Below are 18,097 nucleotides of genomic sequence, written 5' to 3'. Positions count from 1 at the left end.
TAAAATACAGAAAAGTAGATCAGTGGAATAGATTAGGTTCATAGGACTAAATAGTCAATAACTATAGCAATATAGTGTTTGACAAACCCAAAGACCCCAGCTTTGGGGATAAAAACTCACTATTGACCAAAAACTGCTGGGAAAATTGTAAACTAGTATGGCAGAAACTAGGCATTGACCCACACCTAACACCATATACCAAGATAAGATCGAAATGGGTTCATGATTTAGACATAAAAAATGATATTATAACCAAATTAAAAGAGCATAGAATAGTTAACCTCCCTGTTCTGTGGGGGAGGAAGGAATTTATGACCAAGAAGAACTAGAGCTCATTATCAATCACAAAATAGATAGATAATTTTGATTACACTAAGTTAAAAAGTTTTTGTACAAACAAAACTAATGCAGACAAGATTAGAAGGGAAGCCATAAACTGGGAAAATATTTAAAATATATAAAGAATTGACTCAAATTTATAAGAATTCAAGCCATTCTCTAATTGATAAATGGTGAAAGGATATGAACAGACAATTTTCAGATGAAGAAATTGAAACTATTTCTAGTCATATGAAAAGGTGTTCCAAATCACTATTGATCAGAGAAATGCAAATTAAGACAACTTTGAGATACTACTACACACCTCTCAGATTGGCTAAAATGACAGGAAACAATAATGAGCAATGTTGGAGGGGATGTGGGAAAACTGGGACACTGATGCATTGTTGTGAAAGAATCCAACCATTCTGGAGAGCAATCTGGAATTATGCCCAAAAAGTTATAAAACTGCATACCCTTTGGTCTAGCAATGTTTCTACTGGGGTTATATCCCAAAGAGATCTTAAAGGAGGGAAAGGGACCCACATATGCAAAAATATAGCGGCCTTTTTTGTAGTGGCAAGAAACTGGAAACTGAAAGAATATCCATCAATTGGAGAATGACTGAATAAATTATGGTATATGAATGCTATGGAATATTATTGTTCTTTAAGAAATGATCAACAGAATGATTTCTGAGAGTCTGAGAGAGACCTACATGAACTGATGTAAATGAAATGAGTAGAACTAGGAGATCATTATACATGGCAACAAGATTATACAATGATCAATTCTGATGGACATCGCTCTCTTTAGCAATGAGATGATTCAAACCAGTTCCAACTGTTCAGTGATAAAGAGAGACATCTACACCCAGAGAGATGACTGTGGGAACTCAATGTGATTCACAATATAGCATTTTCACTCTTTTTGTTATTGTTTCCTTATATTTTATTTTGCTTCTTTTTAAAAAAACTGGTTTGATTTTTTTTTGTGCAGCATAATAATTATATAAATATGTATGCATATATTAGATTTAACATATATTTCTATCATGTTTAACATAAATAGGACTACTTGCCATCTAGGGGAGGGCACAGGGGAAGGGAGGGAAAATTGGAACACAAAATCTTGCAAGGGCTAATGTTGAAGAATTGCCCATGCATATTTTGAAAAATAAAGGGCTTAAAAAAAAAAACCCTCAAAAATATTCAGTCAAGATAGTTGCATGAACAGATGATCACACAATTCCCTAATGTTTTTAATCCAGTATAACATTAAAATTCACAGGAGACCTAATTAATGATCAATCCAATGAGAACTTACATGAAGTGATTTCTTTCACCACTAGAAATGCACAAGTCAGCTAAAAACCTGACTGCCAGCAAAGCCAAGAGGAATGTAGACAAAACAACCCATAGATCCCTTAGAGAAAACAATAAACAGATATAAAGCTTGCTAAACTTAGCTCTTGCTTTCAGAAGAAAAGAATACAATACCCAAGAAAACTCAAAAAATAATCCACCTGTTATACCATATTGATTACTTAGGAAATCCCAGGGAATTACCAATGACCAGTGCAGTATAGCAGTAGCATTAGAATCAGACATCCTACTTGCCAAGAACCTTCAAGATGATTTGCACTGTCAGGAAACAACACAGAGGACAATTTGTATCTAATGAATGTGAACTTCAAAGATCCTGGAAGAACGAACCTCAAAATATAAAGGTAATCACAGGAACCCATGAGACCTAAATGAAGAGCAAATATATTCAACCAACCCATCAAAACCTGGCCTTGGCAGAAAATAAATAAATCACCAATTCAGGCAGTAAAAATGGATAGATAACACCACCCAATAAAAAAATATTATATAGATCCCCAAAAAGAAACAGTAATTCCCTACCAACAAGTAAAGACACAAAAGAGGGGGGAAAGCCCCCCTCTTTTTTTAAGAGTTACGTGAACACTTAGGATTTAAAATTATATAAAAGCTCCAAAGCAAAGAATTAAAAGAAAAACACCCTAAAACAGAATAAATCTTTTCCAAGTAAGAAACAAGTTGAAAACTAAATGCCAACAAAAATCCATGACACAGGAAGAAATAGTAAAACAAAATAAGGACTGAAAAATGGGGGGAAATAGTCTATATCAATACAAGGAGGAAAGTCTTAAGAATCATTTAATTTCCTGATGAACACGACTTTTTAAAAAAAATTTAAAACAGCCTGGACATCACATTTCAAAAAAATCATAAATGAAAACTGCCAAGATCAATAAAAAACAGAAAGCAGCATGTCAACAGAAAGAAATCTACCAGTCACCTCCTCAAAGAACTCCCAAGAATGTCAGTCAAAATCCAGTTTCCCACATAAAAAAACAAACAAAAAACAACTACCAGTCTACAAAATTCAAGAACAAAAGAAATGAAACAATCACACAAGACCTGACAGTTTTTAATAAAGACCAGAGGAGATCTAATATTCCAAAAACTTAATCCTAAAAATCTGAGTATAGTCCTATGGACATTCCTTTACTGGAATAGCACTTCTGATTAAAAAAAAAAAAAAAAAAAAAAAAAAAAAAAAAAAAACACAAAGCAGAGTTAGACTTCTGAAAAACAAATAACTACAAATGTCCAAGAGAAAATGAGAAAGGAACAAGTGGAGTGGAAAAAAAGCAATGTAATGATGTGTTCCTAACTGATAAGAAACAAATATCCTCTTCTGACTCCCCCCCCCCCAAATCTTAATATCTTCAATTAAACAAGAAAAAGACAATCCAGCAATGAACTGGCTGTTATGAGCTTTTTAAAAGGAAAATCCAAAGCTCAGAAGCCCCTATAAGCCCTGCCTAATTTAGATAATATAGAAGAACAGCATTCTTGCTGAATTCTCCCAACAAACTCCTGTATAACAATTTTTAAAATGCATCTATAATTGAATTCTGAACAAAGCACCAACAATAAGTCCCAGTCATTTTCCTAGTCTTGGACAGCTTAAAAGGCAGACAGGCAGATCTGAAGGGGTGGGGGCTGGCTGAGAAGACAAGAAGGGGAAAGCAGCATGGAATGCAATGTCAAAACCAGAGCAGTGGTGGCGGTGGCAGCAACAGCAACAGCAGCAGCATCAGCAAGACTTGAACTTCCCAATGCTCACAAAGTATGAGAAGATTGAATATCTAGTTAAAAAGCGACTCTAAGGGATCCCTATGCTAGTATAGGACACAGAATCAGATGCCATTTGGCAGACCTATCATCCATTACAAAGCTCCTGGTCACAATTCCAGGGTAGCAGGGAATTGTTAAGATCAAAAAGGAACAGAGGGTCTACTGGGAGGGAGGGAAGAAGGGGAGAAGAGAAGCAGAGCTCAGACAGGAAAAGCAGTGATCTGGCCTTTCTCTGAATCATGCCACTTTGGAGCCACAGAAAACATACATACTTTTAGACATACCTATGAAAGCAGCAATGGGACATCTGAAGTTCAGTCCAGTAATCCAACTCTTCCTTCATCCACCATCAAGTAAGTAAGCAAAGCCCAATTCTAATATTAAGTTTAAACTCAATATGCGAGCTAGAAAAATAATCAAACAATAACAAAAGAACCTGTGCACAAAAAGCTTGTATAATAACAGGAAACCACAAGGTAGAAACTCATTACATAATATCTTGTAAATATCTAAAAGCAAAGCCTCAAATAAAAACGCAGATAAGAAACAACCCCAACACGAACTTCTGGAAAAGTAAAAGAGATTTTTAAGATAGCAAAAAAGTGAGGAAAAACTAAGAAAGTAAATGAGAGCTATGGATAAAAGATTTTGGAAAGAAAATTAACAACTTGATTAGAATGTCATAAAAATATGCTGAAGAAAATAACACCCTAAAAATCAAAGTTGGCCAAATAATGAAAAAACAACAAAAGAATACTGAAGGAAATAATTCCTTAAAAATTAGAATTGGTCAAGTGGAAGCTAATGACTTTTTGAGACACCATAATAAAAACAAAATCAAAAGACTGAAGAAAAAAAAAAAAAAAGGGTGAAATATTTCACATAAAAACTAATCTGGAAAACAGATAATTTGACAATTATTAGAATAACTGAACACCATGAAAAAATACAGATACTCTATTTCAAGAAATTATAAAGCAAAATCATCCAGATTTTTTAGAAAGGCAAAGTGATCAAAAAAATCCACTAGATATCTAAGGAAATCTAAAATGAAAACTCCTAGGAACACTGAAGTCAAAAAATGACAGATCAAAGAGAAAATACAGTGAAAATAGAAAAAAATTCAAACACTGCTCATGAAAATGTTGGTGCTGAATAGAAAAATCTGACAAAATATGATAGGGAAAATGTATGTTTCTACATGCTTACCTAAATAAAAGAGAAAAAACAGATTAACAAATTGGTTATGCAACTAAAAAACTAGAAAAAAGAAAATTAGCTTGAAATTTTCATTTACATACAAAAATAGAAATCCTGAAAATTAAATAAGGGATAATAAAACTGAAAGGAAAAAAAATATTGAATCTAATAAATAAAACTGGAAAATGGTTTTATTTAGAAGAATAAATAGATAAGTCACTGGATGATTAAAAAAAAAACCCTAATTAGTGCAAAAAATAAAAAAGGTAAATGCACAACCAATGCAGACACAATTAAAATATAGTTGCTGGAAGCCATTCTGCCCTACTAAATGCCAATATAACTGATAATCTCAATCAAATGAATTATCATTTACAAGAATAAAAATTCCCCAGATTCCCCAGATTAACAGAAAAAGAATAATATTTAAATAAAGCTATCTTAAAAAAAGAAATTTGAACATGCCATAAATGAGCTGCCTAAGAAAAATTCCCAGGACCAAATGGATTTACAAATAGTGAATTCTGCGAAACATTTCAAGAAAATTTAATCTCAAAACTACATAAACTGAAAAAAAAAAAATGTAAATATAGAAGGAATACTATTGAATTCCTTATGACACAAATATATTTTTGATACCTAAACCGGGGAGAAAAAACTAAGAAAGAAAAGTATAGATGAAGTTCCCTAAAGAATACTGATGCAAAAGTTTTAAATAAGATGTAATCAAGGAGACTAAATAATATATGATGAAGATCATATACTATAACTAGGTGGGATTTAAATCAGGAATGCAAGGATGGTTCATTATTAACAAAACTATAAGAATGTTACCATTAACAGTAACAAAAACAACAAAAATCATGATTATCTCAATAGGTATAGGAAAAAATTTTTTGACAAAATACAACATTCATTCCTATTAAAAACCTGGGAAGGATCAAGTATAAAGCTTTTCTTAAAATGATTAATAGTATCTATCTATCTAAAATAAAGAGCAATTATCTGTAAGGAGGATACATTAGAATTCTTTCTAATGAGGAACAGATGTGAAGCAAGGATGTCCATTATTACCATGTTTACTCAATATCACATTAGAGATGCCACAGCAAGAAGACCAAAAAAAATTGAAGGAATAAGAATAAGCAATGAGAAATAAACTATCAGTCCTTGGAGATAATATGATGGTTTAACTTAAGAGAACCTTAGAGAGCCAAACAAAATAGTCAAAACTTTAGCAAAAATTGCAGAATGCAAAAAACTCACACAAAATACTAACACTTCTATATATTATCCACAAAACCCACCAAGAAGAGAGAGAAATTACACCTGTAATAACTGCAGATAGTACTTACTGCCTGTCAAGACACCCACAAGAATTATATGAATACAATTACAAAACACTCTTCACACAAATCAGGACAAGTCTAAATTGGAGTAATATGACTTGTTTACTGGCAGACTGAGAAAACATAATAAAAATGACAACACTATCTAAATTAGTTTACTTATTCAGTGTCATATCAATCAAACTATCAAGTATGTATTTTATAGAATAAGAACTAGAAAGAATTAAAACAAAATTTATTTGAAGGGGAAGAAAGGTCAAACATATCAAAAGGAAATCAATTTTTAAAAAAAAAATTTGAAGGAAGGGAGCCTAGTAGTACTTTATCTCAAACTATACTACAAAGTGGTAATAATCAAAACAACTTGGTGCCAGACAAAAGAGATTAATTAGTGGAATAGATTAGGTACCCAATATACAGAAGCAAATGAGCATAGTAACACAATGTTTGATAAATCCAAAGATCCTAGATATCGAGGCAAGGATTCCACTATGCAACAAAAACTGTTAGGAAAGCTAGAAAGCAGTTTGGCAGAATGTAGGCATTGATTAACATCTCATACCATATGTCACGATAAACTCAAAATGGGTACTGGATATAGAAATAAAGGGTGATATAAGAAAGAAGTTTTCTTGTCAGATCTATGAAATGAGAGTTTATAATCAAACAAAAGACAAACAACTATGAAAATATCCAAAAACTTATGAAAGAAAGTAACTCCTTAAATATTATGGGCAAAAGGAAACTAATGGCATCATAAGATAACAAAAAATAATGAAAAAATCAAAAGAATAGAAAATAGAAGAGAAGGTGAAATATCTTATTAGAAAAACAAATGACCAGGAAAGGAGAATTCATTTCAAAGAAAGCGTAGAAATTTTACTTTAATAAATTAAAAAAGAGGGACAGCTAGGTAGTGCAGAGAACCAGCCCTGAAATCAGGACCTGTATTCTTATCTGGCCTCAGACACTTAACACTTCCTTGCTGTGTGACCCTGGGCAAGTCACTTAATTCCAATTGCCTTAGCAAAGAATATGTATTTATTTGTTTATTTGTTTGTTTGTAGGGAAAGCAGTCCTTAGATCTAGAAGTACAGGATAAAATAGGCATTGAAAAAATCCATCAATCACCACTTAAAAGATATTGCAAGATGAAAATTCATAGGATTATAATTAACTTTCAAAATTTCCAAGTCAATAAAAAACTATTACAAGCAAGTAGAAATAATTAAAATATTGTGGAGCTATAGTCATGAAAACAAGATTTAACATTTTCTACAATAAAAATCCAAAGGTCATGAAATATGATACTCCAAAGAGTGAAAAACTGGGTTTGAAAAAGTAACCTACTCAATAAGACAGAATACAATCTTGCAAAAGGGAAAAAAAAAAAAAAATTGTTTAATGAATTAAAAAAGATTTTCAGATTTTATAGTCATTGGACTGAATTTTAATATGATATTCATCTACAGTATATATTAATAGTTTATCATGAAGTGAAATACTCTATAAACAATGTATATTGTAGTTGCTTATAAAAAGAAAATGGAGGGCACAAAGACTTTATTACTCTGGGAATTGGACTGAAAGTATAGGAGAACATGTGAAACTGCACCTAAAGTTTTGTTATTAATTGATGGTTATAAAACTGAAAACCTAAATTTATTGTACTTGAATGAATGAATTTAGTCTGAGATAAAAATCAATTATTTGATTTAAATGCCTATATTATGTCTCTTTAAAAATATGTTGGACTGTGGCTTTAGGGGGCATTACTGGACTACAGGAGTTGATGATATGTAATTATGTTCATTATTTCATAGAATTATCTATACCACTTTTATAATTTAAGTATTTAGATAATCCTAATTAACTATTAAAATTCCAGTGATGCTTCACACCCCCCCTTGATTTACAGAAAATATCGATGTCTCATTTTATGATAACATAACTGGATAATATGCTTGTACTTTGTAGACCTATCATTTTCTTTATACTTCTTTCCAACTTAGTAGCAGGCTATTGTTTCTTTTTGTAAAATCACCACACAAAACATGGCACCCTATGCATTTTATGTAGACTACAGAATGGTTGTCCAGTTGCACTTGAGTTTGAGAAAATAAGTTATTATTTATATTATTATTTATAACCTTTTATGTTAACAGAGTTGTCAAAGAAAAGCATTACAGATACTGGTTTTAGTATATTCCCTATGAAATGCAGATATTCAAAGGACTTTTGTGATAACCATGTAATTAATTTTAACTTGAAATTAATTGTAAATGTAATCTCATAAAATTTAAATTTTTGTTAAAAAAAAATTTTTTTCTGATATTTCTGAGGAAAAAAACAGACAGAACTGAACAGTAATTTGATTTAAAATAATCAGGAGAAACATAAAAACTAATTGAAAGACTAATTGCAAGTGAATTAACAAGGTTAAACAAAATTTAAAAAGGTTTAATTCCTACATGGGAAAATAGGTATTTGTAATTCTTTAAAATATTATCTCTATCAGGGTAGAGTTTTAAAGAGTATTCAAAGGAGGACTGAAGTTGAATTATGATGGGATGACCCTAAAAAACAAAATTGAGTTGAAAGAGTTAAGAAGCAAATTAGCAAATACATAAGAGGCATTAATGGAAAAATTGTTAAGAGTGAAGAATCAAATGTTGGTGAGTTTGTAGAAAAATGGGTTACTAATGTACCCTTGGTGGAACTGTGAATTGATTCAAACATTTTGGAGAGCAATTACATCCAAACAGTTATAAAACTGTGTATACTCTCTGACCCAGAAATATTCCAGTAGTGTTGTCATTTCTCACCTTCTATCATTTTAGCCAATCTGATAATTGTGAGATATCAAAGCAATTTCTGCATTTTTCTAATCAATAATGACAGACCATTTTACATGACACACTCACTGTGTGTGTGTGTGTGTGTGTGTGTGTGTGTGTGTGTGTGTGTGTGTGTGTGGTGTGTGTGTGTGTATAAAATTTCTTTCTCCAGAAACTACCTATTCATATTTTTTGTCAACTTATCAATTGGGGGAATGACACATAAGTCTTATAAATTTGACAAAGTAATTCATATATTTGAGATATGAGACCTTTATCCAAGAAATTTTCCACATAAATTCTCCCCTGACCCCGATGTTCTGCTTTCCTCTTATTTTGGTTATCCTTCTATTTTTTAGCCACTAACAGAGAATTTTGGTAATAATTGCCTTATAATTTAAGAGCTAACACTGCTAAATCTCCTTCCTTTAAAATTTTCTTCTTAATTCTTTTGACATTCTTGCTCTTTAATTTTTCCAAAGAAATTATTACCTTTTCTTCTAACTAAATAAAATAATTTTTGATAATTGGAATGGTACAGAATTAGTAGATTAGTTTAGGAAGAAACATCATTTTTATCATATTGATTCCACTTAGTCATGAAGAATTAATTTTCTCCAGTAATTTATTTAAATCTGGCTTTATTTGTGTGAAAAAGTATTTCATAACTAACCTATAGTTCCTAGTATATATATATATATATATATATATATATAGTATATAGTTCTTGGTAGGTACATTCCCAGGTATTTTATACTGCCTAGAGGTATTTTAAACAGGGAGTCTCTTAGTATCAACTATCTCTTCTTACAGGGTTTTGCTAGATGGATAGATGGATGGGTTGATAGATAGACTAATGATTTAAATGAGTCTATTTTATATCCTGCTACTTTGCTAAAATTATTGTTTTAACTAGCTTTTTTGGGTGAAATCAGTTTGACAAAGGAGTTCTTAATTTTTGTACATCACAGATCCCTTTTGTAAGACCCATAAAACTTCAGACTTCTCTCTCAGAAGGTTTTTAAGTGCTTAAATCAAGTAGATGGGATTACAAAGGAAATCTGTTTCACACTGGAAAAAGTTTCAAACTATTAAATAAAATTTTGAAAACAAATTCACTGAATCCAAATTAAAACTTTTTAGTTTTATAATATATAACAAGGGAACAAATCCAGAGTAACTATATTTATGTTGGTGAGTAAAATTTTTGTTAGCCTTTTTTTGTGTGGTAGTCTGGACTTGCAATATAAGTCTGGTCCAGATCCCAATAAAAACTTCCAATTACAATTAATATATAACTTTATCCCTTAGATAGGGATAATAAACATATTGCCTATAACCATCATCTTCCTCAATTTCTCCTCCCTTTTTTTCAGCACCCCCTTCTTATTCCTTTTCCCTTTTACTTATGCCTTCCCTTCTATTAGCCTATCCCTTTCTAGTCTTCTTCCCCCTCCTTCTATCCTATAAGGGGAGACAAATTTCTATTCCAAACTAAGTATGTATGTTATTTCCTCTTGAGCCAAATCTGGTGAGACAAACAATGCTCTTAGCCTCTTCCCTTTTTTCCTTCAACTATAATTTTGTGCCTCTTCATTTTACCTCATTTTAACCTCCATTTTACCTCCTCTTTCCTCTTCTTTCAGGACAATCCCTTTCTAACCCTTAATTTCTTTTTTTTAATCATCACATTAAAGTCAACTTATTAAATGCACCTTCTAAGTATACCCCTTCTAACTACCCTGACAAAGATACAGTTCTCAAGAGTTACATACACTTTCTTTCCATCTAGGGATGTAAATATGTTAATCTTTAAAAAACATTTTTCCCCCTTCCATTTACCTTTTTTATGCTTCAGTCTTTGTTTGGAGATCAAATATTCTGTTCAGCTCTAGTTTTTTCATCAGAAATAAGTGAAAATGTCCTTTTTCACTGAATGTCCATCTTTTCCCCCTGAAAGATGATTTATTTTGCTGGGTAGTTGATTTTGCTTTTTGCTTGTAGATTAAGCTCCTTTGCCTTCCAGGCCCTCCAATCCTCTAATGTGGAATCTACTAGATCTTAGGTAATCTTGATTGTGGTTCCTTGATATTTGAACTGTTTCTTTCTGGTTGCTTGCAGCATTTTCTCCTTGATCTGACAGTTCTGGAATTTAGCTATAATATTCCTGGGAGTTTTCATTTTGGGATCTCTTTCAGGAGGTGATCAGTGAATTCTTTCAATGACTATTTTACCCTCTGGTTCTAAGATATCAGAGCAGTTTTTCCTTGATTGCTTAAAAGATATTTTTTAGGCTCTTTTTTTTTTCATAGTGACTTTCAGGCAGTCAATAATTCTTACATTCTCTCTCTTGAATGTATTTTTCCTGGTCAGTAGTTTTTTTCCAATGAGATATTTTACATTCTCTTTTTCTTTTTTCTTTTTTTTTTTTTTTCCATTTTTTAAAGTTAGCTTGACTGATTCTTGATTTCTCATTCACTTCCATTAGTCCAATTCTAATTTTCAGTGAATTATTATATTAGTTAGCTTTTTTACTTCCTTTTGTATTTGGCCAACTATACTTTTAAAAGGGCTAATTTGTTCAGTGGATTTTTTTTCACTTTGCCAATTCTATTTTTTAAGGAGTTGTTTTCTTCAGTCAATTTCTGACCTTCCTTTTCAAAGATGTTGGCTTTTCCCAAAAAACTTTCATAACTCCTCCAAAGTTCTCATTTCTTTTCCCATTTTCCTTTTCTCTCTCCTTTAAGATCCCTTTTGAATTTTTCCAAGTCAGCTTTTTGTACTGGAGACCAGTTCATATCTCCCTTTAAGGTTTCATCTGAAGGTATTTTGCCTTTGCCGTTTTCTTCTGGGTTTATGTTCTGGTCTTCCCTATCTCCATAGTAGTCCTCCAGAGTAGTTCTCTAGAACTGTTTTTGCTTTTTTTGCTCATTTTTAAAGGTTGAGGTGTGTTCCTAGGGCACAAGAAAGATTGTCCCAAACTTACTCTGCAAAGTAACAGGAGCCTCTCATTTACTATGCTGGGGCTTTCCCATTGCATTGAGTAGCCTGGCCAAGTCCCACCTATTACTCTGGGAATTCAAGGGCTCACAATTTGCCTCCTGTGATTGGATTGGAATTCTCACAGCTGGTCTGCTGATCTGGCCTTCTGAGAGAGTAACCAACACTAAGAGCCCCCCACAGCAGGCCTCCCACTTGTATCACGCCACTCCAGCCCCCAACCCTATGTCCCCTTGCATCCCCCTCTCCCGCCCAATTGAGACAAACCTTTCCTGAAGTACTTCCAAGATATCTTAAGCTGGAAAATTATTGTACTCCAAATACTTGTGAGTTTTGTCACTACAAAATCCATTCAGAAGTTTGATCTAGTGTTGATTCTGAAGGAAGCTGTGGAAAGCTCAGGCAACATCCTGTCTACTCTCCACCATCTTGGCTATGTCCCATAGAGATAAACATACAAAGGTAATTTGAGAAATGAGAAAAAAGGAGAGAATTAAGGGGGAAAGGGAAGGGATAGATGGATGGAGGGATCAAAAAGCCTCAAAGGAGAACAGGCACTTGACCTAAAACCTTGAAGGAATATAAAGTTTTCAAAATGCCAGAAATTTTAAAAGAATATAAGGAATACTTAATATTCTTAACAAATGATAAGTTAATTATTCTTTAAATTCTAATTAGGTGGAATGGAGAATGTGAGAAAAGAAATGTGAAATAAGGTTGAACAGGTAAACTGGAATCAGATTATGAATCAGATTATGGAAAGCCTCAAATGTCATATTAAGGAATTTGTAGTTTATTTTAAGGAATAGGGAACCCTTGAATCATTCTTGAGTAATATACTAACATCGCCAGAAGGTTAACTCAATAAGATTATTTTTGCAATTATAAGAAATTTATATAGTTGTACTGATATAGTTATAAAGTTTAAGAGATGGTATATCAATAGGCTAAGGAAGATGCATGAAGATCTTGAAACAATACTGGTTGCACCTAAGTGGAAAAGGGGGCAAATATGTAAGGATTGTTATTTAATGTAATAAACCAGGCCTAACACAAACTAGTCCTTTAGTTCTCCTGATTGCAATGAAGCAAGTTACTCAAATATCTTACAAATAGGCTTACTTCACCATAGTTTGGAAACTATATTCAACAAACATATACTTGGCTCCAGTAAAAATGAATCTCTTCATCTCAATTACAGAAGCCTATATGGTCAGAACTATAGGACATCTTTCAAATATAAAAAGAAATTATTTTACTTGAGCAGATTTTCTTTTTGTTTCCTTTTCTTTATTAATAGCATCCTTAAGCAACAAGGAACAGGACTTAAGTCACCTAAGTCAATCAAATCTCAGTGAAAACTGGTCTTTTAGGAAAAGATCTAAAGCAGTCTATATGGCAAGAAAATCTAGTAGATAAAATTCATACCACTTAGTGGTAGGATTGTCAAGCTGTAAAAATGTTCAGATGTGAAAGGTCCATAATGAAGTACCCAGAATAAATCAAGAAAGACTAAAAAGTCAGAAAACTGAAAAACTAGGGAGAAATATGAAAGATTTCCAGTTAGGAGATCTAGGATTTCAATCTGCTGGAAAAAAAACTCCATAGAAAACCTCTTGTCTCTCAACCCTTAGACCATAACACCTAAAAAATTCTTCCTGGAACAATTTAAATTCATTCTGACTCATTTTATACTTTGTGAATAATCTGAAAGTGAACATATTTTTTAAATCCTTCAAGGTAGATGGACCACTGAATAAAGCACAAGGCCTGAAGTCAAGAGGTCTGAAATCAAATCCAACCTCAGACACTTATCATTTATTTTATGACCCTGGACAAGTCACTTAACCTCAACTGCCTACTAAAAAAGAGAAAAAAGAAAACAGAAAAAAAGCTTTCAACAAATATAAAAGCTTTTAACTCAGCTTACTTTAAACACTAGAACAAGTTGTAGCAAAATTTAGCTCTCATATACACTTGAGGAAATATTTTTCCACATAAAAACAATGATAAAAGAAACCAATGAGTAACAGAAGTTCTTTCCCAGAACTTCAAAAACAGAAGCTAATACTGAAATCACACCAAGAAAGGCAGCAAAAACTATTATTTAAGCTTGAAACCTTTGGAATACTTTGAAAGAGGCTCCACAGAAGCCAGAAACTTGAAAACTATAGGAACTCTAAATGGGAATGTTCCAGAGGTTCATAAGGCTGTGCAAGAACTCCAAAAGATCATAAAACCAGATTCTAGACAAAGCTTTTCAGTCCTTGAGGAAACCGTAATCTGAGGGGAAAGAATCAGAAAATGAGTAAGGGAAAAATTACACAAAAAACATGAAATTACTAAAGATCTCAGGGGCAGCTAGGTGGTACAGTAGATAGAGCACCAGTCCTGAAATCAAGAGGACCCAACTTCAAATCTGGCCTCAGATATTTAACACTTCCTAGCTGTGTGACCCTGAGCAAGTCACTTAACCCTAATTGCCTGGGGGGGAGAAGAGAAGATCTCAGGAAGGAGAAAACACAGGAAATGTGGTCCCTAGATCAAGTGGACTAACTGGGGTATCTATGAATACTTTAAAAACAAAGGAAGGTAATCCAATATTTGATAAGAGAGAGAATTTGATGAAATATGAGAACACAGAATTACAACATGTTCTTTCTAAGTGGTTCAAAAGAAAAATGAGAATTATGGCAAGTACAGGGAAAATATTTTGCAGAAAAGAAAACTGAGAATTTGCGATGGCAAGTCTCATTAAAGAAACAAAAAGAAAACAATAGAATGGGAATGAAAAAAAAAAAAAAACCAGACATGAAGGACAACCTGCTCACTATATAAACAAAATAAATTAACTTCAAAGAAAGGATGGGTAGAGATAACTTAAAGATTATAGGTCTCCCAGAACATGAAAGAACAAAAAAAACCTTAATACCATAATGAACGACATAATACAATTGCCTAAACTTCTGAACACAGAAAATGAAATAAAAATTCAAATAGTTCACAGATTGCCTACAGAAGAAAAAAACAAAACAAAACAAAACAAAACTCAATGTAACAAACGCCAAGATACACAATGGTAAAATTTATAATTCGATTCAGAAACAAGTTCTATAAATAATCAAGATGGAGACCTTCAAATACAAAGGAAAGGAAATCTGAATAACACAAGTCTAACTACAATCAAAAGAAAATATAAGAAGAAAAGGAATTATATTCTCTAAAAAGTAATGGCATTTAGGATACAACTACAGTGATATAGCCCATAAATTCAAGCTTAATCACACATGGAAAAAAAAAAGTGGATATTCAATAATAAAGAAGCATTTGAAATATTATAAGAAAGAAAACCACAACTGAAGAGATTATTTGTTTCTTATTATTCCAGAAAAAGTAAGAAGCAGTAGTGAACAAATGTATGGGCCAAGGACAGTACTAACAGAGTGACAGCAAAGAAATCACTGTTATTGTTCAGTCATTTTAAGTCACGCCTGACTTCTTGTGACCCTATTTGGGGGTTTCTTGTCAAAGTCACTTGCCAATTCCTTTTCTGGCTAATTTTACAGATAAGGAAACTGAGGCAAACAGGGCTAAGTGACTTGCCCAGGGCTCTAAAGCCAGTTAAGTGTCTAAGGTCAGATTCGAAGTCATGAAGAGAAAATGTTCAGTGCTCTATTCATCTAACTACCCTAAAGAAACAGGCAATAAACTGTTTTTGATATAGATACAAGAAGACAGGGGTGAAGGCAGTTGGGTAAAGGTAACAAAGATAGAAACAGACTTGAACAGATGAAGGTGGTCTAGGTGTACCTGATCTAAAGCTATATTATATAGCAGCAGTCACCAAAACCATTTGGTATTGGCTAAGAAATAGACCAGTCGATCAGCGGAACAGATTAGGTACAAAGGACAAAAAAGGGTACATCTATAGCAATCTAGTCTTTGACAAACACAAAAATACCAACATTAGGGATAAAAATTCATTATTTGAAAAAAACTGTTGGGAAAACTGGAAATTAGTATGGCAGAAATTAGATATGGATCCACACTTAACACCATATACCAAGACAAGATCAAAATGGGTCCATGATTTAGGCAAAAAGAATGAGATTATAAATAGATTAGAGAAACAGAGAATAGTCTACCTCTCAGACCTGTGGAGGAGGAAGGAATTTATGACCAGAGGAGTACTAGAGATCATTATTGATCACAAAACAGAAGATTTTGATTACATCAAACTAAAAAGTTTCTGTACAAACAATACTAATGCAAACAAGATTAGAAGGGAAGTAACAAATTGGGAAAATATTTTTTACATTTAAAGGTTCTGATAAAGGTCTCATTTCCAAAATATATAGAGAACTGACCCTAATTTATAAGAAATCAAACCATTCTCCAATTGATAAATGATCAAAGGATATGAACAGACAATTCTCAGATGATGAAATTGAAATTAGATCCACTCATATGAGTGTTCCAAATCACTACTGATCAGAGAAATGCAAATTAAGACAACTCTGAGATACCACTACACACCTGTCAGATTGGCTAAGATGACAAAAACAAATAGAATGTTGGAGGGGATGTGGGAAAACTGGGACACTAATACATTGTTGGTGGAGTTGTGAAAGAATCCAACCATTCTGGAGAGCAATTTGGAACTATGCCCAAAAAGTTATCAAACTGTGCATACCCTTTGATGCAGCATTGCTGCTATTGGGCTTATATCCCAAAGAAATACTAAAGAGGGGAAAGGGACCTGTATGTGCCAAAATGTTTGTGGCAGCTCTTTTTGTAGTGGCTAGAAACTGGAAGATGAATGGATGTCCATCAATTGGAGAATGGTTGGGTAAATTATGGTATATGAAGGTTATGGAATATTATTGCTCTGTAAGAAATGACCAGCAGGAGGAATACAGAGAGGCTTGGAGAGACTTACATCAACTGATGCTGAGTGAAATGAATAGAACCAGAAGACCGCTGTACACTTCAATGCTGTATGAAGATATATTCTGATGGAAGTGGATATCTTCAACATAAAGAAGATCCAGCTCACTTCCAGTTGATCAGTGATGGACAGAAACAGCTACACTCAGAGAAGGAACACTGGGAAGTGAATGTAAATTGTTAGCACTACTGTCTATCTACCCAGGTTACTTATACCTTTGGAATCTAATACTTAATATGCAACAAGAAAATGGTATTTACACACATATATTGTATCTAGGTTATACTGTAACACATGTAAAATGTATGGGATTGTCTGTCATCTAGGGGAGAGAGTAGAGGGAAAGAGGGGATAATTTGGAAAAATGAATACAAGGGATAATGTTATAAAAAAATTACTCGTGCATATATACTGTCAAAAAAAATTTTATAATTATAAAATTTAAAAAATTAAAAAAAAAAAAAAGAAAGAAAGAAAGAAAAGAAACAAATTTGAAGCACTGTGACCAGTCTGGCAATGCCCTACTTACAAGTGAATCCATTTGCGGACTACATTACAACACCAGAAAAAACATATTTTTACCAGATAAAAGCAGAAAAGAAAAAGGAACTAATAGGTAAAAACCCTAGGAGAAGGAATTAGGAGGAAAGGATTAGAGGGGAGGGGAATAGAATCAGTGAAAATAGAGTCAACATAAATAAAGTTTAAGTCAAAGTAACTGAAGAAACATAATATTGTATTGTCAGGCAGAAAAAACATAATTACTTTAAAAAATTAGAAACAAAGATAACCTCACTCTCATAACTTTAAATGTGTATTAAACTATCCAACAAAACAAAAAAGAGACAGGATAAGAAAACCAAACCCACAATCTGTTGCCTACAAGTTAAAAAACAAACATATAAACTGGGAATGGGAAGAAAACTTCACTATTATGACATGAATCCAAAAAAACAGGTGCTCCAACTGTGCTGACAAAGCAAAAAGAACCATAAACAAAACAGAATAAACAAGATAAAGTATGTTACCCAGAAAGGAATGGATCAAACAATCAATAAACATTTATTAAGGACCTACTATGTGTCAGGCATTAAGCAAAAGATGTTTCCATTCTGTAGGGACTACAACATCGATATACAACCCCAGACGATAAACTATATTAGTAATAAAATGAAACATTTAAAATGCTAAAACGTCAGCCGAGCAGCAAAAAGACAGATAGTAATACAATTGTGACAGCTAACTTCAAATGTCTTCTGTCAGTTTCCACTAAGA

General features: G+C 32.7%; 1 protein-coding gene across 1 annotated transcript in view; it reads right to left on the bottom strand.

Moving 5' to 3' along the window:
* DYRK1A (dual specificity tyrosine phosphorylation regulated kinase 1A) overlaps window positions 1–17,001 on the bottom strand; it is a 288,823-nt gene extending 271,822 nt beyond the window's left edge. The window contains exons 1-2 of the mRNA XM_074300646.1: window positions 16,814–17,001; window positions 10,717–11,828 (exon numbers count right to left, since the gene is read on the bottom strand). The gene's annotated coding sequence lies outside the window, so the exon portion shown is untranslated. The remainder of the gene's footprint in view (window positions 1–10,716; window positions 11,829–16,813) is intronic.
* Between the last annotated feature and the right edge of the window lie 1,096 nt (window positions 17,002–18,097).

Source organism: Sminthopsis crassicaudata, chromosome 3, assembly GCF_048593235.1.
Source record: "Sminthopsis crassicaudata isolate SCR6 chromosome 3, ASM4859323v1, whole genome shotgun sequence".
Classification (NCBI taxonomy): Eukaryota; Metazoa; Chordata; class Mammalia; order Dasyuromorphia; family Dasyuridae; genus Sminthopsis; species Sminthopsis crassicaudata.
The sequence above is the reverse complement of the archived record's forward strand: the minus strand, read 5'-3'. Positions and strand labels throughout refer to the sequence as shown.